Source organism: Brachyhypopomus gauderio, chromosome 12 (assembly GCF_052324685.1).
Source record: "Brachyhypopomus gauderio isolate BG-103 chromosome 12, BGAUD_0.2, whole genome shotgun sequence".
Lineage (NCBI taxonomy): Eukaryota > Metazoa > Chordata > Actinopteri > Gymnotiformes > Hypopomidae > Brachyhypopomus > Brachyhypopomus gauderio.
Genome location: NC_135222.1, coordinates 5,117,598 through 5,145,387, shown reverse-complemented (window position 1 = coordinate 5,145,387; position 27,790 = coordinate 5,117,598).

Genomic DNA, 27,790 nt, shown 5'->3' with positions numbered 1-27,790 from the left:
TTACGGTGACAGCTCCAGACCCTTCCCTGTGGGCGTGCCGCTACGTTGTCTGCGTGTCGTTATGTCCGTGTATGTACTTCCGTGGGTGTGGATTGTCCGTGAGCGTGTTCGTAGTTTCACCTGTGCCTTGTCTCGAGATCATGAGGGTCTGTATTAACCACCTATTTAATGTGCGTTCACGCAGTGTCTTGTGCTCGTCTTTGTCTAAAGTCTCATGCCAGCGTGAGTGTCTGTGTTTTGTGCTCACTCTCCGCTCGGAGCTTACACGTTTGAGTCTGTTCAATAAACGTTCTGTGTTGCACCGTAATCACTCGTCGTTCCTCCTCCCTCGGGTGTGACAGAAAGACGAGCCGCAGGATGCCAGGGTACACCTCCATGCGCAAGAAGGGGAAGAAGAAGGCCAAATGCTGTCACGTCTCTTCCCCTGCGCGTCGCCCCGAGGTGCAGGAACGGGACATGCAGTGGGACCCAGTATGTGTGAGCCTGCTGCGCAAAGCCCTGGCCGCCGCAAGGTTCTGGAGCGAGAGTCCCCATGCTCCAACCCTGGCTCTCCCCGAGGAGGAATACGGGGAGCCCGTAATGGTGGGGGTGGCCACCTTTGCCCTCTCTCCCCCTGAGGTCAAGTTTGGGAGTGAGGACTCTGGAGAAGAGGGGAGTCTCCCCTCCTCCGGGTGCTTGGAAGGGGAGGAAACCAGCTACTTCCCCTCCGGGTTGGTAGCTCCCGAGACACCTGAGGGAAAGCAGGGCAGCCCCATCCCATCCGTCCACCTGGCGCCCACCGAACACTCCGGCGAAGAGGAGGAGGAGGAAGAGGTCAACCCTCCCCCTTCCGTTTACTCGGCTCCAACCGAATACTACGGTGAGGGAGGGGAAGAAGCCAGTCCACCTCCGTCCGTCCACTCGGATCCCATCGAACATCACGGTGCGGAGGACGACATCAGCCCTCCCCCTTCCATCTACTCAGCTCCCACCGAGTATTACGGGGAGGAAGAAGACGTCAGCCGCCCTCTGTCCGTTTGCTCGGAGCGCGAGGACGAGAGCGAGGAGGGAGACAGCGCCTCTGGGTGTTCGGGGTCTGTCGTTCACGAGGGTCTATGTTAATCACCTATTTAATGTGCGTTCGCGCAGTGTCTTGTGCTCATCTTTGTCTAGTTTCGTGCCAGCGTGAGTGTCTGTGTTTTGTGCTCACTCTCCGCTCGGAGCTTACAAGTCTGAGTCTGTTCAATAAACGTTCTGTGTTGCACCGTCATCACTCGTAGTGCCTCCTCCCTCGGGTGTGACACCCCCTATCAGGACTGTGATGCCTCCGCAGAATGGTGGTGATTGGTGGGCCCGCTGTTCGTTTACAGAGGGCCAGGCCGTTATAATTCAGCGCAATACCAGTTTCAAATGATAGTAAAATTGACCAATCATATCTTCCCTCTTAGTGGGCGGGCTTAACTGTATGATAATTTCCGCCCGCTGTGGTGACGCTAGCTGTGTGTACCACCGTTAGCTAGTTTCAATTCATTCCTTTGATACCCTCGTGCGCGTTGTTTACATATTCCGCTTCCGAGGAACACGGAGCTGTGAACCTTATTTTGTTGGAACCTTATTCAGTCCCACCAGGATTTCGCGGGCCTTTTTTGTTATTGTTGCGGGCTAAAATGTTTGATGTTGCGGGTGTTTTTCAAAAAAATTGCGATGGAAGTTGCGGTGTGTTTTTGCTTTTTTGTGAGTACATTGCAATAGGGAGTAAATGTTGTATGGTTTCCTCTATTTAGTAGTCCATTTTAATTATCTATTTAACTATTTATTCAGGGTTGCCAACTTTTCAAGATCGCTTGGAGTGAGATTTGAACCTGGAGGGGGTGGCGAACGTTAATTGTTGACGGGGGGGCGGGGTTAGCGAACGTAAGTTGTTACCGGGCGGCCTGTAAAATGGACACAAATTAAGTATTATATCGAGATCGATCGCCAGTGGTTGGCGCCAGAGCGAACTAGTAACTCATAGATATGGATCAGAGATAAATAAACTTTATCTCAGTTTAAAGTTTAAACTTATAAACTTTATCTCAGATCCTCGTCACTTGCGTGCCTGCAGTGACTTCGCGGGCTACCGTTGCATTGTGGGGAATGTAGTGTTTGTGCGTGCAAAACACCAGAGGGCGGCTGTGGCCTGCGGGCCGGTTCTAATAGTAATTAAATATCATCCAGGGGGCCATAGATAATCAATTCGCGGGTCGGATCTGGACAGTTTATCCCCGCTTTCATGTAGTGTACTGGGATACTGCTTTTCCCGATCTTTTTGCCGTTATTTTCGTCGCTCATGCTGCTTTCAGTCTGCTCCTCTTGAACGTATATACGGAAGTAAGGCGGGAGTTTGTCGACGTCACATCAATACGACATCAGTGATTGGTCAAATTTGCGGGAAAGTTGCGGTGATTGGCTGAAGTTGCAACACCGCCCTGAATTCGCGGGGTTTGCTTGAAGTTGTGTTGAAGTTGCAAATCGCAACATCGCGACTTTCTGGAGGGTCTGCTTATTTTGCTTAAGAAGTTATCTAGTACAGATATTATTGTTTATTGCATTTCTAAAGCTGTACTGTCATCTCAGTTTTTTTATTTTTATTTATTGCAGTTAATTAGGAAAGGAAACTTTATACTCTGTATACCTATACTCTGCCACCCATCAGATACCCCACTGGCATAATAAATTGACCTATGGAGACAATAGAAGCCACTGGCATCAATACAAGGAAGCTCCTCAGAATGGATGGAGGGTTTCCTTCCACATCCAGCACACTGATACCGTACACTAGACATTAAGGGGGTGGGGGGTCAAGGATTAGTGAGCATCAGAGCCACTATCTAGGATGAAACATCCACAATCCAGGAGAATGGCAGGAAGATGGCCTCAAGTGATGAAGTGCTTAGTGAGTACTATGGAGAGCAGAGACCCAAGGTGGATGGGAATGTGGCGGAGCAGAAACCATCATGGCAGGATAAGCCCCTGCACAGTATGTACCACCAGCAAGTAATGGGAGTTGCTGATATGGATAAATGCTGGATTGAAAGACAGCACAGAGGCCTTAATCATTGGCAGCATAGGAACAGGCTCTGAATACAAGATTAATAGAGGCTGGTATCAAAACACCAGGCAAGACCCCAGATGCAGGCTGTGCAAAGATGCCCCTGAGACAATCCAGCGCATTACAGCGGGATGCAAGATGCTAATACATAGAACGCCATACCCAAGTGGCACGCATAATATTGAGAAACATCTGTGTCCAGTATGGGCTGGAGGTTCCAAGGTCAAAGTGGGGAATGATCTAGCAAAGGTCATGTTGAACTTCCAGATACAGGCTGATAAAAAAAGTAATGACTAAGCAATCAATCATAGTGTTGTTGCTCAAACAAAACAAAATCTATCTATCTATCTATCTATCTATCTATCTATCTATCTATCTATCTATCTATCTATCTATCTATCTATCTATCTATCTCTACATTTAGTCACTGCTGCATTTGATTTTGCAGTCATAAGCATTTTGAATGTTACACTATTTAACTTGTAAGAAAATATCAAACACTACAGTCATCTTGCCATTTGCTTTTCAAGGGCAAAAACAAACTTCTCATTATTTTGAGCTATGGCTTGCCTCTCTCCATTGTCTGTGAAGTGCATAATAGCATCCTCAGCATACAAAACCTCTTACATGGTTAAGTTAGAGAATAATTTGCCTGGAACTAATTTATTTATTGAAATGACACAATGATGTACTGCAGCCCCTGCCTAATAGAGCCGAAGCAGGTAGGGATCAGGCAGGTGGAACTTTCCAGTATGAATGATGAGGCAGACTGAAGCTCCTTTGCAGGCGTGTGTCTTTTAATGGCTGCGGAAGCTCAGCCAAAATGTTCAGGGTGAGAAGTTTGCGTACATACTGCCAAAAACTCCATCCGGTTGAAAACAATTGCATGTTGAATCCATGTGACTAATGCAGCCAAAATGATTTGAGGGGGTTATTTATATAAAGATAAAAATTTGCTACAAATGGGATTTCAGAGGAGTTCGTGTTTTAAGGATTGCTAAACCTTTAAACAAAGTTTTGTGCAGCTGGAGGGAAATTGCAAGAAACTAATATTTTCAGTAACATAATTTACTAATAAAAATTCACTGCAGCATTCCGCATGATGTCTAGTTTCTAAATATCAACAATTATTATTTATACATGCAAACAAAAAATCTTGAATGTTCTATACTATACATGTATATAGGGTACACACGCCATGAAAAGATCCCCATTCTCAAGGAATGCAGTCTGAGTGTGCAATACCTATGCATGAAGGGCATGTTTAATGAGTCTGACCTTTAAGCCTTAGAGGAAGGCCAGTTCTTGGCTGCACGCTTATAAATAGCAGCAGTGCTTCTCTCTGGAGCCTGGTTTTCAAAACATCCCAGGCATGTCAGTGGCTGTAAAAGACAGGTTCATTTTGCAACATCGAACCATGACTCACCCTTCTCTAGCACATCTGTAATTTTTCTGGCACGCCGACAGCACGCGCTCCCGCCCCACGCATACAGAACGAGGCAGCCTCCCCAGAGTTCAGGGCCTGCTTTTAGCAGCTCCTGTGCTTAAGAGCAAGCTGAGACCTGCTGGAACGGTGCAACAAATGGTGCGCACTAATCGGTCTCTCTTTTGTGGCACGACCCTCTTGACCTAAGCCAAGCGGAACCTCCTCCACCCACCAACCATTTTCCATTTGAGGGCTGAGAGCTTAAAAAAGGAAAATGTATTTTATGACATAAGATCAGCTATGGATGTTTCTGGTAGTCTATTTTTCTGGGGGGGGGGTGCATTTGAGAGTCAATAACAGTCAGGTCATATCTGAATGTCTATCAAATTATTCCTAACTGTTGCGAATATTGTGGCTGAAGGGTTTCACCATATTTCTCACCATCTCTTTCGTTGTATTTGCAGAGTGCGATGATCTAAATTGTACTCCATCCCAGGAGGAAAACAGCGACCATCCAACGCCACTGCGTACTGCAAAACTACAACCATGCTCTGCATCACCCAAACAGCTCAAACCTTTTCCAACTCATTACCGTTTAATGGGCCTATTGTATTTTTAATAAGAAGCTCATCTTTGGACCAGAAGAAAGGGGGGAGCAAGCTCTGGGACTGCAGTTTAGTCTCATGTGGTCTATGTGGAATATAGACAGAGTGTTTTAAACATGGCCTCTTGATGAAACAATTAGTACAGTATAATGTTGTTTTCTGTCTGATGGATTAATTTGCATGGTATTTTCCTTTCACTTCTTCAAAAGGATTCTTTCTTACAATTGATGAAAAAATGTAGTTGTTTTTATTTTTATTTATAAAAGCAAACATGAGTATATCCAAGAACGGACAGTCGCCTCAAATGCAAAAGCTGCTGTGTCTCATATCACAGAAAAACAGTCCAACAATGAAAAAGACCGTTGAAAACACATTGGACACACGGCATTAGGAGAACAAGAGGTCTGCTATCATTTCAGTGCATATTCATTTTACCATTCATTATCTAATGTTTTTATCTAAAAATACAACAAAGATGAATAGGAAAAAGGATCTAAAAAAAAAGAAGGTCACATTAAGGAAAAGAAAAGGATATTCAGAGCTTCAGAGGAGGTGTTTATTGATTCTGACCTCTCACCCACTCTAGCTTAGAAAATTCAGCCTAGCTCAAGAGCATGTGCCTCTAACATTTCTGCTCTGTCATCTGTGCTTAGATCTCGATAGACCCCTGTCCCTCCGAGGAACAGAAGGGTACATAAGGAAGCAAAGACAGCCTCTGTCTATGCACAGACCATCTCCACTAGCAGACTATTCCACTTTACACTTATAGTTTTTCTCAGTTGAAAAAACACATCATGGTTTACACTGGCATCACAAGAAGTGCATTTCTCAAAACAGTTAGTGCAAACAGCAAAACTCAAAGAAATACCTGCAGAATGCTTTGTTTTTGCAAATATTTATGTCAATCAATTTGTCAGTGCCATCAGAATATCTAGCCTGTGTGTCATTGCCTATGAACAAGACAGAGTCGCGAAAGTATTATCACCCAGGCAGGAGGGAGGTAACTTTTCTACGTAATGTCCGAAAATCAGAAGGCGGGATGACCCGCAAGTCAATCAAATGACACCGCCGTCATCCATCCAGCGCTGCCGATCCAGTGAGAGGATCATATTTCGGACACAAAACAGATAGCACGCCTGTGTGGTTTATTATGATTTGACGGATTTTTTCCCCAAAAAATTCAAATGACGGAAATCCCTCGTAGTGACGGAGAACTTTAACCCATGAATTATGCCTGAGAGAGTATGACAACATGTTCAGCACTCCAAAAGCAGCCCATCTTCCGGGAAATGCTAACAAAACCTTCCCTACACTGACACCTTTTTTGACTTGATTTTTTGTGTTACTTTGTGTTAAATTGGTTATTGCACTCATCGTTATGGTCATTTTGCACACGGCATTGATTCCCATATTTCAGCAGTATTCTAATTCAGCCGTGAACTCTGACCTGCTGTACCAGCGGGATGCACTCTAATAATAGACAAAGTGACAAAGCACTTTTTGTAAGTTGCATCTGCATGAGTTGCATAAGGTGCTTCTGCTAAATGCCAAAAATGTAAATGTAAAATGTGATCAGACGTTGTGATCAAATGTCAAGGTACACACACTCGAGTGTCAAACACTGTGATTACAGTGATTCCACGCACATTTGCCTCATGGTTTCATGATTTTTTTTAAACAAGAGGATGGCTGTTAGAATTAGTGTCAATATTACATATCCTTAACATATCATCACACATCCTTAACATAATACACTGTTACAACACCATTATTAATACTTAATCACTGTACTAACTCTCTGGACATTCCTACAAATCTGGTCATCAAGAGAAAACAAGGTCATAAAGGCAAACACAAACAATGTGTGGCACTTCCATCTTACCCCTCTTTGTTTCCATGGTACCTGGGCAGACACCAGGAAAAGCTGATTTACTGTAATTGACTTGTGAAAAAAAGTCTCTCCCAGTAGGACTACTTATCAACACTGACATAAATACCTACATGAAAGGTTTGCCATCTACTTATCTATATTAGTTCTAGGTAATGACGTTTCCAAATGCGGCTAGAGTAGCTACAGTGTATTTTAAGTTCTACCATTTTAATGACTAGTGTGATTAGTAATGTAACTAGTGGCAACATTTCCCTTTTAACTGACTTAAACGTTGACTTAAACGATGTAGGCCATCATATCCTAATCCAGTGGTTATTATCCCCACTCCTGAGCCACTTCAAACCTATATCTAAAACACCAGATCCAGGCAATCAAAGATCTTTGTCACGTTTAGCTCCACACCCTTCCTATCAATCCTCCTAGCAGTACAAGAACACCACAGGAGACTGCACTCTCACATTTTCTATTCACATCATAGACAAACGATTTCCAAAACACTACATTTTGTAATCTACAAAAGTTCTCAGAAAACTCTGCAATAGTGAGATGTGTCAGTGGTGGACAGGAGACTGAATACAGAGAACTGGTAGAATGTTATGCGACGTGGTGTGGAAACCCTAACCTCCTTTTACATATGACCAAAACAAAAGAGATAGTTGTCGATGTTTGGATTGCCAGTACTGGTGCCAAACGTTGAAGGGATCTATCAATACATCAATACTGACAACTGACTCTTGGGGAAAGTGCATTTTTTTTTTTTTTGCTACCATATGTTGGGGAAGTGGTTTCGGAGCCAGTGCCTTGGAGAGAGTGTAAAAGAAGGCTGGTTCTCTTCTTGGAACTACTCTGTGTAGCTCATAGGGTTGGTTGTAGAGAGAAGGATGTTACACAAACTGATCAAAATAATGGACATGACACAGCACACCTTTTACACAGTCAGAGGCTTCCACATACAATAAGGACCACTACAGGAAGTCATTCCTGCCAATCGCAGTAGCTATTCACAATGACTCACCTCTGTTCCCACAGAGAGAAACTTTTCTGAATGTTTAATATACACATCATAACAATTATTGCATTGCATATTTTTACATTATGTACACTATATAAAATAGTTATATTCCATTTGTCTTGTCGTTTATGTTCTGTACATTTTGCAACACTGTCCATCTGTCCTGTTGGTTTATCTTAACTAATGTAAACTGAAATTCCTATTACGTCTTAGTCAGCGTTCAGAAAATCTCAGGGAAGAGATCAAATCTGCACACAGTCCTATCACACACCCCGATCACTGCACTCCTCTCCCTCCGGTCACATTCACCCAAATATTGATCCTTATTTCACATACGTGTTTCCTATTTCTCCTAACTATTTAAACCCTCTGTCCAAGTCATCCATTGCTTTGTGTTGAGTCTCATACCATCATGTCACATCACCAGTTCTCTTTTGAAGACCAGCTTGGAATCTTCTGAGTGCTTTTGTTAAATAACACTTCATTACATTTAGCTTTAGTCTCACATCTCATTCCTGGTGCTCACACAGGATCCACATTCCAAAGCTATAAAAATTAATGAGATAAAATAATTGGCATTAAGAATTACAGTGTGTGAGCCACAAGGATGTAAACTATCTGTTTTTGTTATTTTCAAATGTGCACTATTTCTGCGCCGGCTAGTGATGGAAATTTCTCCTTGATTCAATTGTGATTCTTTCAGAAATTATTTAAAGCATCATGAAATCTCACATTTCACCAAGATTTGATTTAATTATATGTGTTACAATGCAAAGTTTCTAAAGGTCCTGCATTACATTTTTGGTTCTTACTGTAAGCAAAATCTTAACAGCATGCCTGTGATTGTCTTTATGCTTTGATATATGTCATGCACAGAGAATTTCCAATAATTATCTCAGAAAATGTTTAATGGCTTTACACCATCGTATTGTAGCATGGTATTGTATCTTTATATCCTGTAAAATCACATGGCTACATTGTGGCTAAGCAGGCTTCATAGTGTAATCAAGTGTAATCAATCAACATGCCAACGACTAATGACCAGCTTCCCCATCTTCATAACATTTTAGAGTTACAAGCAAAACAAAAAAACATTCAATTACTGAACAGCATCACATACTGCTGCTATTTTCACTGAATTATGTAGAGGTGTCTTCGACTAAGGATTTTCATAGTCGAATCTGATTCGTCAGATTTTCCCTTTAGTCGACTAATAGTCGAATCAGGGTTTTTTTAATTTTATCTAGAGCACCTTAATTCAGGACTTTTTTCCACTTCAAAGTAAAAACTTAAAACACTCAGAAAAATGAATAAACATGGTAGGTTGGCTTTATTCAGCTTTTATTTATTTATTTATTTACATATTTATTATACGTTAGAGAACATTAACACCGTCACCGTCAGTTCGCAGTACGCATATCGACCTTTCAGACAGGCACTGTGCAAAATGTCAAAAATATTTAAAATAAAATATGCCTGCCTGAAAATATTTAAAAATTGCCACACAATAGCAAAAAAAATATAAGTAAAGGTTCAAGTAACAGGGTTTAAAAAGCAAACAACAACAAAAAATGTTTATAGGCCTACTTGCCGAGACACTTTTACTGCTGCTTCGTTTGTGGTGAACACATTCTGTTGCGATCACAGTTTGCTTTTTAATTCTTTGACAATTTGTTGTTTTTCTTGATGGCTAATTTTGGCATACTTAGCTCTGTGTCGCAAAAATGCTGACGTATATTGTACTCTTTGACAACCGCCATCGCTTCATACCCGTTTTTCTCCTTGAAGCGCAAACATTGCTTTCCCATCTTCCTTGAAACACCTTCTGTCACGTTACGGTCCCCGAACCCTCCCTTTGGGCGTGTGCGGTTGCGTCCTGTGATAATCCGTCTCACCTGTGGCTCGTCTCGTCATCACTTGGGGTTTATGTGGTTTGTCTATTTAATGTGCGTTCGCGCAGTGTCCTGTGCTCGTCGTTGTTTGAGTCTTACATGTTCGATGTAAATGTGTTTCATGTGCGCTGTCTGCGCTAGTTAAGCATGAATAAACGTAACGTTCGTTCAGCAAAAGGATTCTCTGTCTCGTTCTTCATCGTGCTCCAGACGTTACAGAACGATGAGCCGACTCAGAGACGGTATGCCAGGCTACACCACCCGGGCAAAGAGGGGCCAGCAACCCAGCAGGCGACATTATGCCTCTTCCCCTGCCCAGCACCGCAAGGCCACAGTGACCCCCGAGAAGATGTAGCAGGACCCGGTATGTGCGCTCATGCTGCATCAGGCTCAGGAAAGCTCCACCGCTGAGATGGCGGAGTATTACCACGAGACCGCGGAACGAATGTGGCGAGAGCGACACCCCTCTCGTTCCCGGGACCGCTCACCTCTATAGGTAGGTGCCGTTGTTACGGTCCTTTATGCAAGATAGCTCGTTCTAAAAGGACGCAACATAAATAACCAAAACATCACACAGCAAGGTTCATTCAAGGTTCTTTTATCTTATTTGTATTGTAATGTCCATATTCCATTTCCAAGTACATCATACAACATCATACAAATGAAATAACTTACGGAGACAATATTGAACAGGCTTGTGCCAAAATAACAACCAGAACAAGCTAAAGTCCTCCCCCGCTTTAACTACCCTAAACCAAAAGAAATAAACAAAATCACAAGTCAATCATCCCTAACTCCCTATTCTCTCACAAAACAGGAGAAAACGACAATTAAAATAAATAGGCACTTACCCAAACAAAAATACAAACGAAACAACAACTTAGAAAAGAACATGGACCCACAAGGTCTGATATGTCTGTAACAACTCATAAGGCGCACCTAAGCAGCTCTTAGCGCCTGGAGTATGGAGTAGCTATATCTCGAGTCAGCAGTAAACGTACAAACACAAATCAGAAACCAGAGACCTACTCTACACGGCCTTGGTAATGTAACATCTAGTAAGGTGCGTTAAAACACCTATCTAGCTCTCAACGACCGTAGTAGGGAGTAATATCTCAAATCGGCAGTAATATCTCGTAAGGTGCGTTAAAACACCTATCTAGCTCTCAACGACCGTAGTAGGGAGTAATATCTCAAATCGGCATTAACCCGAACATACACAAAACCACAATTCAAAACCCCACTGTAATGCATTGGTTAAAGAGGACCGCGTGGTGAACTGACAAACAATACACCACGGGCCACCAAATGAAAGGCACAGTCTCCTTAAAACGGGGAACCAATTACTAAACAGCCAATCCCGTTGTTCCGTCATCAGCAGCACCTGTCTTCCATTTCGTCTCCATACTCGCCCTCCAGTGGAAAACCTGCAAAAGAACACGCTAGCACACAACAAGCAATCCAGGCACGTAACAGCCGTAGAGATCTGCGCCACCGAGAAAACCCCAGAGGGCGAGTTCTCGGAAGAGGGCTCGGAAGGCGAGGAAGAGGAGGAGGAAAGCAAAGAGGAAGACCAGGCTCCCTCGGTTTGTTCCTCCCCCACCGAGTATTACAGTGAGGGCGAAGAAGAGGACCATCCTCCTTCAGTGTGTTCCGCCCCCACCAAATATTATGGCGAGGGAGAAGAGGAAGAAGAGGAGGTGGACTATCCCCCCACTGTGTGCTCCGCTCCCACTGAATACTACGGTGAGGGCGAGGAGGAAGAAGACCGTCCCCCTTCCGTGTGCTTGGGTTATACTGAGTACACGGACAGCGAGCAGTGCACGGAGGAAGAGGAGGAGGGGAGTTCGCTGGACTCATAACACTCCGCTGGGACCGTCAAGGGGAGCAGGACTCCAGAGGAGGGCATGTCCTCCGAACACAGCGCCATGGACTACTCCAGGGGTGAGAGCCCAGAGCAGCCCATGAGCTGGAGCTTGGGCAGTGAGGAGGAGATGGAGGCTGAAAGCACTCCCACTGTCAGGTCCAGACAGGAGGCGTTCGGAGGAGGAGGATTTCCTCTGTGTGCTTCCCCAGAGGGAGAGACCAGCCGCGCTGCACCTGGCGCGTCCGCCAGCCGCCATTTACATATTTGTCTGTCCCAGTGTTCGTGTGTATTTCCGTGTGTCTGCCAAATCCCCTTTTCCCTTTCGTGCCTCTGTGTGTGAATGTTCCTGTGTGTGTATTCGTGAATGTCCCATTATGTTTGTCTAACGTGTTTTCCCCTGTCTTCCCAGGGAGGGTGTTCTAAGTGTTCTTAGGTGTAACATAATTGTGGGAAACTTAGTTTTTGCTCACTTTTACTTCTTTTTTTTTGTGGACAATTTGGCTTTATAAGCTCTCGCGGGCCACATAAAACGATATAAAAAATAATTCGCTTTTTATCACATTATTTAATGGTTGTTTATTTTCAAAACGCCCAATCTTAACATCTTGACGTTCTCTCATGTTTCGTCCTGGAATTACAAGAAACTTGTTTCAAGTACTTTAGCCTAAATTCCAGCACTTTTCAAACCTGAAACACAAAGCAACATTAAATTTGTCAGGTAAATGTTCGGTTCCCTGTTTTTAATTTCTTTATACAACCATATATCGTTTCGAACACTGCAAAGAAATGTGATGCGACAAGAATCAACACTTCCACCGTTCACGGAGGTTTGCGCGAGGTGGGCGGAGTCGCGCTACGGTCACTATAATAAACAACCATTAAATAATAAAAAGCGAATTATTTAAAATCATTTTGAGTCCTATTAGCCTCGAATACGTTTGTGAGCTAACATCTCCACCTGTGTGTGTGGAGGCACTGTTATTGACGCATACGCTCTCCGTGTACTGAACTCATTTCCTAACCAGTAGATGTTGCTCTCTGATCACAGATTCATCTTCCCTTAAGGGGGGAGGGGGGTGCGAGAGAGGAGCGCTGCATGCCTTTCTGAAATCTAACGTAGTTGCGGTTTATTCTCATGTAAACAAATTTGCGTGGAAACCCAATGGCCAATTATCGACGTCAGCAAAAATAATCGCGGTTTAAAAAATTATCGTACGTCGATAATGTAACTATCGCGACAGGCCTAGTTGCTACAAAGGTTCTGGCATTTTCTGGGTAAATCTAATGCACTTTCTTATTTTAGAAAGTATTCTGCTTTTTGCTAAAAAATGATTTTGCTCTGAATCAACTTTGTTACCACTTTGATTAAAGAGGCAGAGCAAATATACAAAGCACTGCACGTTACATTTATTGTTTTTTGCTGTAACATGTCGTCTGCATATGCTCCTGTCCTGCAAACATTGTTATAACACAGGGGTGGCCAACCCGCGGCTCTTTGCCTGGTTTCGTGCGGCTCCCCAGCCGGTCCGCGGGCTCACCTGCACTAACGGGGCGACACACTGCTACATTTTCGTGGTGCGCGGTTTGTTGTTTACAAGCCTAGCGAGCCGCTAATACTTTTAAACTCGCCGTAGTGGAAAACACGCATTTGACTGTCTTCACAGCTAATAATTTAACCCCCCCCCCCCCCTCAACAACTTACACTCGCCCCCCCCAGCTCGACAACTTACACTCGCCACCCCCCCCCCCCGCTCAACAACTTACACTCGCCAATGCATGATGTGGCTCTTTGCCGTTACACAGTACAAAAAATGGCTCTAGGTCTCTGGCGGGTTGGCCACCCCTGTTATAACATATCCCTTGTAGCCTCCCACACACACAGAGGAAGTTGAAACCATTATTACTTGGAAAACAAAAAGCTAATTCAGTTCCACATAGCTATGCGGGCTGCAGCTGTGCCATGTGGATCGTGGATGGCGAGCCAATCCAAGCGTGATCAGTGAATCCATTGTTTTCACATCTCCATTCCTTCAACATGGTAGGAGAGAAGATTTCGTTTGATGTTGGACCAGTAATTGAGAGATTCGTCTCTGATTAATACAATGCGAGGAATTGCGAAATCTGAAGCACGATCCAGTTTTCTATTTTCCTACTTTGCTGATTTTGAAAAGGACAGTATTTTTCCTAATTTTCCATTGACTCTTTAATACAAGGACTACAGTTGTGGTCCTCTGATTATTTCAATGGTTTCTTATCCAGTGGAAGAAAATGAATTATTTACAGAAAATTGTGTACATATTCAATTGTGATTTTGTGTTACAATTTGATTTGATTGAGTTGGAGTAGCTCACTTGTGAGAAAGCACTCAACAGCTTAAAGGGAAAGAGTACTTAGCTAGAATTTGTTTGCATAAGGGTTATTTGAGGGAATTCTAGAGTATTTTGTGAATATACTTTTCAAGGGAAATTTATATACGCTGGTGGAAACTATCTAGAGTACAGTTACCTTCAAACAGCATTTCTGAAAGTGTGGGGCACATGGGTATTTCAGGTGGGGTGCAAGCAATTGGAAGATATGAACCTTTTTAAGCCTGTCGTTTTAATGTTCGTTTTGCATACCCCCCCGTCAACAAATTTGTTTGGGTGATATGGGACAGGTGGGGCATGGAATTCCCCCTACTTCTGAGGTGAGGAATGATAGAAAAAGTTTGAGAACCACTGACTTAAAACAAGTTGAGATATTAATAACCCAATCATTTTTGAGAGTGGCCTAATATTACCCATATACACTAAACCTGTAGGCAGACAGAATAAAGCTAGTTTATTAGATCAATTAACTTAAACTGAGTAATCTGTTAGGACTCCTGTTCAACTAACATAAAGAGGACACTTACCAAAATAAGGAAATTATAGAGCAGGAAATAAGAGCAAGTAACTGACAGGGCTAATCAAAATTTGACCGGTTAATCAAAACAGGTTTACTCTACAGAACAAAGATTGGGTTATCTCAGTTAGTTATTTTTGTTGTGGTCAAATGTCATTGTTATTAATTTTTGAGTATAAAAGTTGAAGCTCACTATTGAAGTTATTAGTTTACTGTGTCTGGTGTTTGAGTTCGACCACTCCTTACTGTCCTTTAGCTTACTCACTGGTGTGAGTTATAGCAGCGGTCTCCAACCTTTTTTGCACCACGGAGCAGTTACATGTTAGACAATATTTTCATGGACAGGCCTTTAAAGTGTGTGGGGTAGATACGACTGGCATAAAAACTGTAACGCTGGGGTGCAGTGTGAAGGACGAGACACGGATCCTTCCATACGCAGCCAACGTCACTGCTTTATTTACGTTTGGGTTGCGCAACACGCGCACAGAAAACACTGAAAACTCACACACATGCAACGTGCAAACTAAAGACAACGACAAGCACACGACACTGCGCGAACGCACATTAAATAGACAAACTACATGAGCCCCGAGTGATTACGAGACGGGCCACAGGTGGGACGAATGAACACACGCAGACACAACCACACCCACGAGGAGCCACAGACGCAGACGGCAAGACGCAGACGACGTAGACACACGCCCACAGGGAGGGGTCCGGAGCTGTTCCGTGACAGAACCCGCCACCAGGGGCTCGCTACTCCCGGAGCGTCCGGCGCAGCAGGAATGCCCCGAACCTACACTGACGGGCAGGTCCGGAGCCGCTGGTCTACGAGCCTCCGAGAGCCGTCACCCCCGACGGCAGGACCGCCACGAACCCCCTAAAACACCCTCCCTGGGAAGACGGGGGAAAACACGTTAGACACACTCAACGGGACGTTCACCAACACACAGACTGGCACACTGACACACACAGGCACGAAAGGGAATAACGGATTGGGCACACATACGGGAAGACTTACGAACACAGGCACACACAAACATGAAACAGGCGCCCAACTACGCGCCAAGACGAGAGCCCAGAGGAGCGAGAGATCGGGAGCTGCGGGCACCTTTCCACCTCCAGCCGTAGCTGCAGCTCCTCCACTGGGTGCTGCGCGGCCGGCTGACGTGCCGGGTGCTGCGCGGCCGGCTGACGTGCCGGGTGCTGCGCGGCCGGCTGACGTGCCGGGTGCTGCGCGGCCGGCTGACGTGCCGGGTGCTGCGCGGTCGGCTGACGTGCCGGGTGCTGCGCGGTCAGCTGACGTGCCGGGTGCTGCGCGGTCGGCTGACGTGCCGGGTGCTGCTCGGCTGAAGGACGCGTCGGACGCAGCACTGCTGGCGGTCGTGCCGAACGGGCTGTGCGGACGGTCCCCCTCGGTCTCCATATCCTCCCCCTCTTCTCCTTGGCTCCAGTCCATGGGTCGCTCCGGGCTGTCACCCCGGGCACAGTCCATCTCGCTGTAACTGGAGCGGTCGGAAGAGGGGGTCCACTTCCCCTTCGTGGTCTCGACCGAAAGTTCAGAGGGGGGGAGGCTCTCCTCGTCCTCTCCGCTACCGGAGCCCTCGGACGGAGGGTAGTCTCCATCGTAGTCCACGGTGGAGGCGTCGTCCAATGACGGAGGATAGTCCTCTCCACCGTAGTCCACGGTGGAGACGTCGTCTAATGACGGAGGGTAGTTCCCTCCACCGTAGTCCACGGTGGAGACACCGTCCAACGACGGAGGGTAGTCCCCTCCACCGTAGTCCGGCTCCGACTCCCCGCCCGAGGAGTCCCCCTCCTCCAGCTCGCTCTCGGGGTCCCTCATCAACCCGCAGAGCTCAACGGCGTGGACCCGCAGGGGTGAGGGCTCCCTGGAGGACGAGGGGTGATACACCCTCCATATTCGCACCGCCTCCTGGCGGAGCCCCTCCGCCGCCTCGGGGTTCAGGTGCTTCTGAGCATGACGCAGCAGGGACGCACATACCGGGTCCCCCTCCAGCTGCGCCAGCGTAGGCGTGCTCTTGTCCCGCGGGGGCTGGTGTTCCTCCACTCCACGGTCACCCTCTGGTGGCGTACCCGTCTCGTGCCACTCGAGGACGCCGACCCGTATGGGCGAGCTTCCTCGTGAAGACGAGGGCGAAGTGCGGTGATGCCGCTTGCTGGGTTTCTTCTTCCCCTTCTTGGACTTGGGCTTATAGCCGGGCATTGTCCTGGTGTCTCAACGAGGCTTGTCGTTCTGTAACGCTGGGGTGCAGTGTGAAGGACGAGACACGGATCCTTCCATACGCAGCCAACGTCACTGCTTTATTTACGTTTGGGTTGTGCAACACGCGCACAGAAAACACTGAAAACTCACACACATGCAACGTGCAAACTAAAGACAACGACAAGCACACGACACTGCGCGAACGCACATTAAATAGACAAACTACATGAGCCCCGAGTGATTACGAGACGGGCCACAGGTGGGACGAATGAACACACGCAGACACAACCACACCCACGAGGAGCCACAGATGCAGACGGCAAGACGCAGACGACGTAGACACACGCCCACAGGGAGGGGTCCGGAGCTGTTCCGTGACAAAAACAAATATAAAGCGCATAAAAATTAAAACTCACCGTACGCACCGACGGATGTAATTGGGAAGACTCTAATCATCAATAAAAAAAAAAAAAATCTGTGTGGCCCGGTACCAAATGACCCACAGACCGGTGGTTGGTGACCGCTGAGTTATAGTACACTGGTGTTACCTCATGTATGCTACATAAAATTTGGCAAGCCAGCCAGGAGTGGTGTTAGTTTAGCTGCTAGAACACCAGAGATTAAATTGTTTATACCTGCCTTGAGATGGAGACGATTCAGGCTGAAAATGTGAAGATACCAAACTCACACTTGGTGAATAGTATAACAGGCACAGTTACTGATGAGGAATTATTTGACTTTTTGAAGCAGTATGGAAAGATTGAATGAGTTATTTCACTTAGTGCTGCAGAGTTTGGGCCTGGCGGAAGTGTCATTGTAGAATAGACATATGGCACAGCCTTAGAATCCTTACTTCTGCTACTACCCCTCCTCATTAAGACCCAGACTTGCATAATGTACCATATTAGGCCTTTGGCTACAGTCTGCACTTGTGATTCTGGTACAACCATCCAAGCCTTCCTAAGAGAACTGTAAATTTGTAGAAGTGAGTGGTAAAGATTATTCATCTGTGCTGAAAGATGAACTCTTGCGTATAAGTGATCCCATCGAAGAGGACTCTGAAACTGAGAACAATCCCTTGCCAAAATTTCCCAGTGATTCTTCTTCCCATACAAGATGTGGAGCAAATCCTAAGCATATTTCAGTACCCTTGATTGAGTCCACTGAATCAAAATTAAATCAAATCAAATATATTTGTATAGCGCTTTTCACAACATATGTTGTCACAAAGCGCTTTACAGGATTTACAAGGTTAACAATACTATGGGTCCAAATCCCTAATGAGCAAGCCAAAGGCGACAGTGGCAAGGAAAAACTCCCTAGATGGTGGGGAATAGGAGGAAACCTTGGGAGGACCAAGACTCAAAAGGGAACCCATCCTCCATTGGGCGGCCCGTTAACACACAAATTACACAAAAACAAATTATACAGACGAATACACAAGTTACAAACAAATCACACAATCAGGCTAAGTATAAGGTAACTAGAATAAAAGTTCTGGGTTTTGATATTGTCAATGTAAATGTCTTGGCCGATAAATATAGTTGGGTGTCGTCTGCATAGGAGTGGAAACTGATGTCGTGCTTATGCATAATCTCGCCTAAGGGTAACATGTAAAGTGTAAATAGAAGTGGTCCTAGGACTGTCCCTTGTGGGACACCATACACTGTAAAAAATGTTTGTTGAATTTACGGTAATAAACAATAAAATAGCAACAGTAAAAGATCATAAAGTAGAAAACAGTATATCACTGTAACAGATGCAATAGTTTACTTTAAAAAAATAAACAGTATATAAAATTTATTTTTACAGTCATAATATGTAGAAGGCAAACATTTTTTATGTTAATTTCAATATTTTAGGTAGAATATATTGGAAAATTCCGTAATGTAGTAAACAAGGAATTACCCTAAAAATAAAAAAAATATTCAGTCTAAATTACAGATTTTGTTGATTTCAATTTACAGTGAAAACCATTAATCAATCAGCAAAATCACACCTTGATTTCTACAGAAAGAAAATGCTAAAAATATGGCCAGTGTTGTAAGGTAAAGCATGTTGAAATATAGGACAATGTACTGCCATTTTAGAAATTGTCTTTGTAAATATGGGTCAAATATTTATAAATATAAGGAATACCGTATTTTCTGAACCATAAGGTGCACTCAAAAGTTTTCGATATTCAAGTCTTGTGCTATCATTGCTGCCTTCAGTCGAATGGTGACTGTAGAGACGCTTCTCCCGGCTGTTCTTTGCTCAGTTACGTTTTACGTAATATTCTCTGATTAGTTTATCACTGCCAGCGTACGTACTGTACACATTACGTATCTGTGTCAGAGACAATTTTTGAATTCAGTGCACACACAAGGCGCACTGCTGATTTTTGAGAAAATGTAAGGCTTTTCTGCTTAAAGTCTGGAAAATTGTGTAGCGTCGGTCCACTGGGGTACGGCACTACTTCCCATGAGCCCCCGCGGCTCCGTTATTGATAGGCGTTATGTGTAAGTGTTATGACATGCTGTTGCTGTTTGATTATGTGTTTTGTTAGTTTAAGTCACCCTGTATTAGTTTATGTAGTTGTACATTGTCTGAGACTACCTACCGTGTTTGTGTAATGTTACAGTGCTAATGACCTGCCCTCATGTTTCACGTATTGTGTTTATTATGCGTGATTACGGCTTCATGTGTGATTACGTTGCTAAAGCAATTTAAATAAAAGTGCCTTGTTGTCTTAAAGTGCGGCAACAACTGGGCGGCCCGAGTGATGGCGGCCTGTTGGGAGGGCCCATGACTGTGGACGTCTTGGTACTCGCATTAGCCTGGACAAATTGTTGGCCTTTACAGCTGCAATTCGTGAGCCTTTTAGCTTGGCTGCTAACTCTCCCTTCATGGATATTGTAGTTTGCTTGTGTGTGCTGTGGTTTGAGGTTTACTTGCATGTTCACATGTGCAGTGTGGGTGGAAATAGTGATTTTGGGAGATTAGTACAGTGAGGCCTGGGCTTTAGATTGTGACTGGGTCTTAATTTTCAGGGTTTGTACTGGTGCTTGAAATCCAGGAAAATGCTTGAATTTTAACGTTATGTTTTCCAGGCCTGGAAAGTGCTGGAATTTTGTAGAAAGTGCTTGAAAATGCTTGACATTCTGCTTTTACTTTACAATAAATAACTATCTGACTAAATAAGTTTGCTTAAAGAAAAGAATTAGAGCGTAAAATAAAATTTTAAAAGGCTTCACTTATGCCTCCATGTACGTGTGACAGCAAATTCCGGTTCTTTCTCGTAATCCAAGAGCAGTTGGCTCACGAGGCTCTTTTTTCCCCCAGATGCAACATAGTTTTACCACTTCTGTGTTTTTAAATATGTCTAAATTAAAATTGTATTATTCTATAGCATTATAAAGAAAAGAAGAGTGAGTGAAAAACAAAAGTGGCTCTTTGAAGGGGAGCGACTCCCAACTGATTCAAGGAGATGGTTTGAGACCTGCTAGTTTCCAGTCTACTGTGTTCCCTCGCAGGCACAGTGAGCTAGTGATAACAGCAATAGCTAGCAGCTTGTGTGGGGCTGCTATCTGCCAGTCAGTTTTTGTGTTTTCCTTGTCCCCTCACAGTCAGTGAAAACAATTCAGATATGCCGGGAGGTTGCCAGTTTAAAGAGTGTTGGAAATCTAGCCCAAGTATTTTTTTTTTGTTCTCAGTGGAATAGCTAGTCGCTGTGTGAAGAATATTTTTGTGATTATATTGATTATCACTGATTCATAGTTTTGAGATATCACCGTTATCATTAAAGGTGCTGGAAAAACTTGAAAATTGGGCTTGAAAAGTGCTTAAATTTTACCGTATAAAAGGTGTTTGAACCCTGTATTTTGCCCTCACTCAGGCTTTAGGTGTTGCTCTTTTTAAATTGTGAATAAAAGTATGTTTCCTACCTCTGCCATCTACAGGGTTGTTAACTCTCACGCATTGAGTGTGAGACACACGCATTTGACCGTTTTCACACATTCTCACGCCACACTTCCGATATCTCACGCCGAAAAAAAATCTAGTTTATTTACCTCTGATCCATATCTATGATTCAATGAGTTATTAGTTCGCTCTGGCGCCAACCCCAGGCGATCGATAGATCGTGATATAAATACTTAATTTGTGTCCATTTTACGTTCGCCACCCCCCCTCCCCCCTCGACAACTTACACGCAACCTCCTCCAGGTTCAAATCTCACTCCAAGCGATCTTTAGAAGTTGGCAACCCTGCATCTATTCATTTAGTTGAACCTACATTGTGGGGAATCTTAGATCTCTTTGAGGGAACACCACCCATTTTATTGGAGGGGTTGTAGGTTACTCTTGTCCCTTAAATTGAGGGTGGCGTAGTTAAGGTATGTGGGATTAAACGGGGTGGGGAGGGGGGTGTTTAACCATTTAACTTTCTGACTAGAGGGGTTAGTGAGGGCCACATGTACATACTATGCATTCCAGTAGCATTTACCTGGAATTGGACAAACCTACATTCATCAATCAGTCTGCCAGATAATGAAACATGATATATTACTCCAAAGAACACACAGTCCAGTGACGGTGTGTTATACACCACTCAGCATGATGCTTGCCAGCTGCTCGAGGGAACCCATTTCATGAAGCTCCTGACGCACAGTTCTTCTGCTGATGTTACTTCCAGAAGCAGTTGGAGATACTGTAGGTGTTTTCATGCACAACATGCATCACGATCTTTCACTTTATGACTGAGCTATTGTTGCTCCCAAATGCTTCATTTTGATTTAGCACTTGCACATGAAATTTTTAGAAACTAATTTGTAAAGATGGCATTCTATTACAAATTGACAGTTAAAGTATCTGTGGTCATCAGTATGACTCATTATACTTCTAATGTTTGTCTATGTAGATTGAATGGTCATATACTTGATTCTATATACCTGTTATCAGTGCAGTAGCTGAAACACTTGTTATTAGGCATGTCCACATACTTTTAGCCATATAATGTTGAACTTCTGCCTACCATCCCTGTCACTTAATTTAAACACATATGAAGATATTACTTTTCAGAAAGCACCCAGCTATACTATGTTAAATATTAAAGTGTTTTGCAGCCTATAACGAATGCTATTTTTAGGAAGCTTTGTGCAGCTTCAGTCCCTCCTATGCTGGCTGTGTGAAGGATGAGCTGGGTATAGCACTGGTTTCACATAAGAAAAATGTGCAGGATAAGAGATAATCGGCAGTGTTTCATCATTGCCCCATTCAGGTGTTGCTTTCCTTTCACATCTCTCTGCGAGCACTCAGTGTAAAATTGTCAATTTTTCCAAGCAGGCATCAGTGGAATCCTGTTACTCTCTTCATCCTTTGGGGGAATGTGAGCGTAAGTCATCCGCATGTGTAACCAGTGGTTCCCAGTTACTCAGGATTTCTCGTACCTGTTCCAAAGACCCAAGGGAGTAATATTTCTAATTGAGACTATACGAGTGGTTCTGTGTCATGCATTCACCCTGTATGACACACCACAGTTGCTACAGAGACTGTTCTGCTGCAGGCTGGCGATAGGAAGGTGCCCACCCCACACACACACACACACACACACACACAAAACTGCTGCTATCTTTTACCATAATAGCACAGCGTAGGTCGATGATATCCACATCCATGGTAGTACCGGCCATTGATCCTGGTAATGGACAACTAAAACCACTATGCACTGTAAAAAGGTCTGTTTAGTGTGCGAGATATAAATAAATATACCCCCCATACATCTCATAGTTGTCACGGTGACAGCTCCGGACCCTTCCCTGTGGGCGTGCCGTTACGTCGTCTGCGTGTCGTTATGTCCATGTATGTACTTCCGTGGGTGTGGGTTGTTTGTGAGCGTGTTCGTTTGTTACACCTGTGCCTTGTCTCGAGGTCACGTGGGTCTGTGTAACTCACCTATTTATTGTGCGTTCGCGCGGTGTCTAGTGCTCGTCTTTGTCTAAAGCCAGGTGTCAGTGTGAGTGTGACTGTGCTGCTTGCGCTCCGCACCGAGCTTACTCGTGTCTTTGTTAATAAATGTTCATCGTTCACCGTAATCGTCTTGGTGTCTGCTTCTCACACCCAAGCGTTACAGAAAGACGAGCCTTATAAAAGAAGGAATGCCTGGATACGCCACCAGGGCGCCTAAAGGTAGGAGAAGGAGCCGACGTCACCACGGCTCTTCTACAGTCCGACATCCCGAAGCCCCTGTCTCCGAGCAGGAGATGATGCAGAGCCCCATCTGCGCTTACATACTCTGCGCCGCTCGGAGTACGGAAGACGCAGAGATGGCCGAACAGCTCCGTCAGTCCGCGGTGCGTATATGGGAGGACCAGCACCCGACCGCGTCCCTAGAGCCGCCACCCAGGGCAAAAACCAGAGAGGGCATGGAGGACCCGCTGGTCGTCCAGGCGGGGATGGTACGTGCCAATCCTCCCGAGGACGAGTCCGAGGAAGACGGCTCGGAGGAGGAAGAGTATTCCCCCTCAGTTTGCTCTAGGAGCACTGTGTATTACGGGGGGGAGGGGGGCAGTCTCCCACCGTCTGAAGGCGAGGCGGAGGGGACAGACTACGAGGTGGAGGAGTATTCCCCGTCAGTGTGCTCAAAAAGCACGGTCTACTATGGGGAGGAAGACGTCAGTCCTCCACCGTCAGACTACGGCGAGGAGAGGGAGGACGTCAGTCCCCCTTCGGCGCTGCACCCAGCCCCGTTGGGAACCGACGAGCAGAGCGAGGAGAGTGAGGGGGAGAGTCTTCGGTCGGTGAGTTCGCTCCTGACGGTATACAAAGGAGGAGGGAGCGGACCTGCCAGTTCGCTCGCGTCCGTGAGTGGGGATTCCTGCGGGGAGGAGCCCATGGACCACTCCAGATGCGAGACCCCCGCTCGGTCCATGGACTGGAGCGTGGCCGAGGAGGAGGAGCCGGAGATGGACACCACCCCCGATACCGGTGCCAGAGGGGGCTGGCCTGGCAACGGAGGGGCTTCCTACGGGGGGTTCCCGGAGAGGGAGCGCCGGCAGGCCTATCGGGCAGCAAGCCCCTCCGGCTCTCCCGGAGGAGGGAGTCACGGACCCGGGAGGAAGGTCGCCGTGAGACCCGCCGGTCGCGCTGCCTCCAAGCGGGCTACAAATCGCGCTGCACCTCGCGCGTCCACCAGGTGTGCTGCCCCCAGGCGGTCGACCAGTCGCGCTGCACCCCGCGCGTCCGACCAAAGGAGGGTCCCCAAGCGGTCGGACAGTCGCACTACGCCTCGCGCGTCCGCCAGAGGGACTGCCTCCAAGCAGTCGACCAGTCGCGCTTCACCCAGCGCGTCTGACAGCCGTGCGGCACCTGGCGGTGAGCGGGCGGAACAGGCGGGAGGAGTACCGCCACCTGCAGCGTCTCCAGCCCCCGGAGCCTTCGCGCCGCTACCGGCGTTGCCTCAGGCGGGAAGCCTGGCTCCGGGAATGAGTGTCTGTGTTCCTATGTTTTTGTCAATCCCCTTGTATCTCCCTAATTTCCTTTTCCCATTTGTGCCTCTTGTGTTTCATGTTCCAGTGTGCGTGTTTGTGAACGTGCCATTGTTTAATGTTTTCTCCCCTGTCTTCCCAGGGAGGGTGTACTAGAGCTGGTCGCGGCGGTTCCCGCCGTCGGGGGCGACTGCTCTCGGAGGCTCGTGATCCCGGCGGTTCCGGACCTGCCCGTTTGTGTTGGTTCGGGGCATTCCAGTTGCGCGGGACGCTCCGGGAGTAGCGAGCCCCTGGCGGAGGGTTCTGTCACGGTGACAGCTCCGGACCCTTCCCTGTGGGCGTGCCGTTACGTCGTCTGCGTGTCGTTATGTCCATGTATGTACTTCCGTGGGTGTGGGTTGTTTGTGAGCGTGTTCGTTTGTTACACCTGTGCCTTGTCTCGAGGTCATGTGGGTCTGTGTAACTCACCTATTTATTGTGCGTCCGCGCGGTGTCTAGTGCTCGTCTTTGTCTAAAGCCAGGTGTCAGTGTGAGTGTGACTGTGCTGCTTGCGCTCCGCACCGAGCTTACTCGTGTCTTTGTTAATAAATGTTCATCGTTCACCGTAATCGTCTTGGTGTCTGCTTCTCACACCCAAGCGTTACAATAGTCTGCATGTGTCTCTCATATACTGCACACAGATGTGTATACAGTCAAACCCATTCAGTGCTTTTCATCATATTTTCCTGTAACATAACTAGGTCTATATGTAGTTGTTGATTTGGTGCCAACTCTGTTTTACTGTTTCACTGGCAATTCTGAAAACTGAAAATCCCCAAAAATGTGGCACTCTTAAGACATCAGCAAAATTGAATGAGAGATTTGTATGTGCTGTATGTTTGCATGTTGTGTTCCAGAGGTAGTAATACACAACACGTACAGTGAGGCATATTGAGACGACAGCAGTGGAGCGGTCATGACAGCACAGAGGACTGCAGGGAAGGAGAGGGGGAGGAGCCAGCACAGGCGGAGCCAGCATGGGTGGAGCCAGCATGGGCGGAGCCAGCACGGGCGGAGTGACGCTGCATCTCCTTGGACTTGGTTCCATTTAATGTGGCAAAGACTTGATTTGTGTTGTTAGAAATTCGGCCTTCAGGAATCAGATTCAGGAGTCAGGAGACTGGACGGCTTCAGTGTTGACAAGTTTATTGACACACAGAGCATGTAGCATAAGGTGGAGCACGACCAGATCTACTGGGGTCTATGTGGGAAGCCTTTTATACATTGTGGAATGAAAGAGGAGGAAGACAAGGAATTTAAGGTAAATTGGGGATGAAGGTGCAATCTACATTTGTTTGGGTAGTTGCACCTTAGGGTTAAGACATCAAAGGATATACAACAAAGCAAACAAAAGACAGAGGTACTGGGCATGCAAATGTGGGCAACCATCACACTGGTTGACCCACCAGGGGTTAACAGACAGGAGACGATTAAGACAAAGGGGTGAGATCTGAAAGAAGCATATTTTCTCTCAGTGTGAATATACTTGATTTGTGGATAATTTTTCTTGATCCATAAGCAGTTTGCATAAAAAATGTTTTAAGTCTTTCTAAGGGCCACACTTCTGCAGTGAAGAGAGGTTTCCTTGGGCAGATTCACTTGGTTCCTCTTCTGAGCTGATGTTATTGTATGCATTTTTTTCAAACTACTTAAAGATGCTAAATGTTTCCTAGTGCAAAATACATGTATTATAATATATTAAAAGATTGTGACTGTATATTGTCTATTTTTCTTTTTCCATTTTGCCAAAAACTACATACTATATGTTTATATAGTATGTACTATATTGTAACGATTTAACAGGGGTGACGCAATAGCGGGTTTTGAATATTTAATTTAAACAAAGACCATAAGGAACAAGAGAGAATAACTAAGGACAGGAGAATACACACTAGACCAAACATAAGCTAGACAGCACGGCAACCAAGCAAACACACTAATAGAAACACTACTTGAAACACAATGCAAGAAATAAACTTTAGACACACCACAGGAAGGACTACAATAATGGACAAACAAACAATACTAAAGCATGACAACCATAACACAAACAGGACTGAAATAACTGAAAGACTAAAAAGCAAGAAGACTAGAATGCACAGGGAATGCATACACAAACTAGAAGCGAAAGACAAAGGCTACAACCTAACTACTAAGGGGAACAGAGTAACAGGGAGAAATATACAAGATGTGAAGAAAACACGACTACCAAGGAACAACTACATAAACCAGCAAATAGACATGAGAACTAAAACAGGGAAGACAAAACAGAACAAACCAGACCAGTACACAGGAGAAACAAAGGGAGGGTACAGGCTACTGAGCGCGGAGAGCAGCATAGACCGGAGCATGCAGGAAACATGGCAAACACAAATACAATGACCGACACGGGAGCAAAACACTAGGGAGTTTTTATACACAGAGACAAGACGGTGAAACAAGACTCAGGTGTGTGGGTACTAACGATGAGGGCGTGACAGACAGACGGAGGAACGAATGGGAGCGGGGAGCTAGGCGGGACCAGGGAGGAGGGAGGGGCTGGACGTGACATATATATAGTATATATAGTATATAATATACTATATATAATAAAACTAAGTGTAAGTTACTAGGTGTAATGTAAAACCTTTATTAAAGATATTTTTAAACCATCAAAGATATTCGTGAAAAAAAAAACCTTTAAAACCCCTTTTTTGGTAACAATGATAAAATATTAGCATTTTGAAATGGCAAGACCATTTTTAATTAAAGGAGGAAAATGCATGAATTCAGTCCAGGTGTGTGGGTGACCCACCCTGCCATATAAACACAGCTTTCCTTATCTTGTCTTTTACTTTTTAGATTTTACTTTAACATGTTCAGTGTAGTGAGATGTTAGATTACTAATATCAAAAAAGATATTAGATGATCTTAAAAGAAAAGTGTATGAAGCAAATAATATGAACAAACTGAGCTTTTAGAAGGATTTCTAAAGATTCTGTAAAGCCACTGGCCGGCAGATAGTTTGGAAATACAAGAAATCCAGTTACTGACTCTCTGCGCTAGGAGTGTCTTGCAAAGATCAGTGCAGGAGCATGCTACAGAGATCTGTAACAACTGCTAATGATCTCTAGGGTGACAGTGAAGGATCTGCAGGCATCCTGTCCATTCAGTGACAGCACTCTTACATAAAGCTCCTTCTTGAGTGCTAATACTGCCCCCTGGTGAAAAACTTCAGCCTGTTAAACGTGAGTGATTGAAAGAGTGAGTTACTGCATGAGTTACTGTAAAGCAACAGATGTAACCCAGACTTGATAAAGTGAGGCAGGTTATTTATAAAAGGAGGATCCATAGTTGTGGTCAATAAACAGAAGCCAAAACGAATACAGTGTGCAAAAACTGTACAAACGAGTCTGAGTAGGCGAACAAACCTG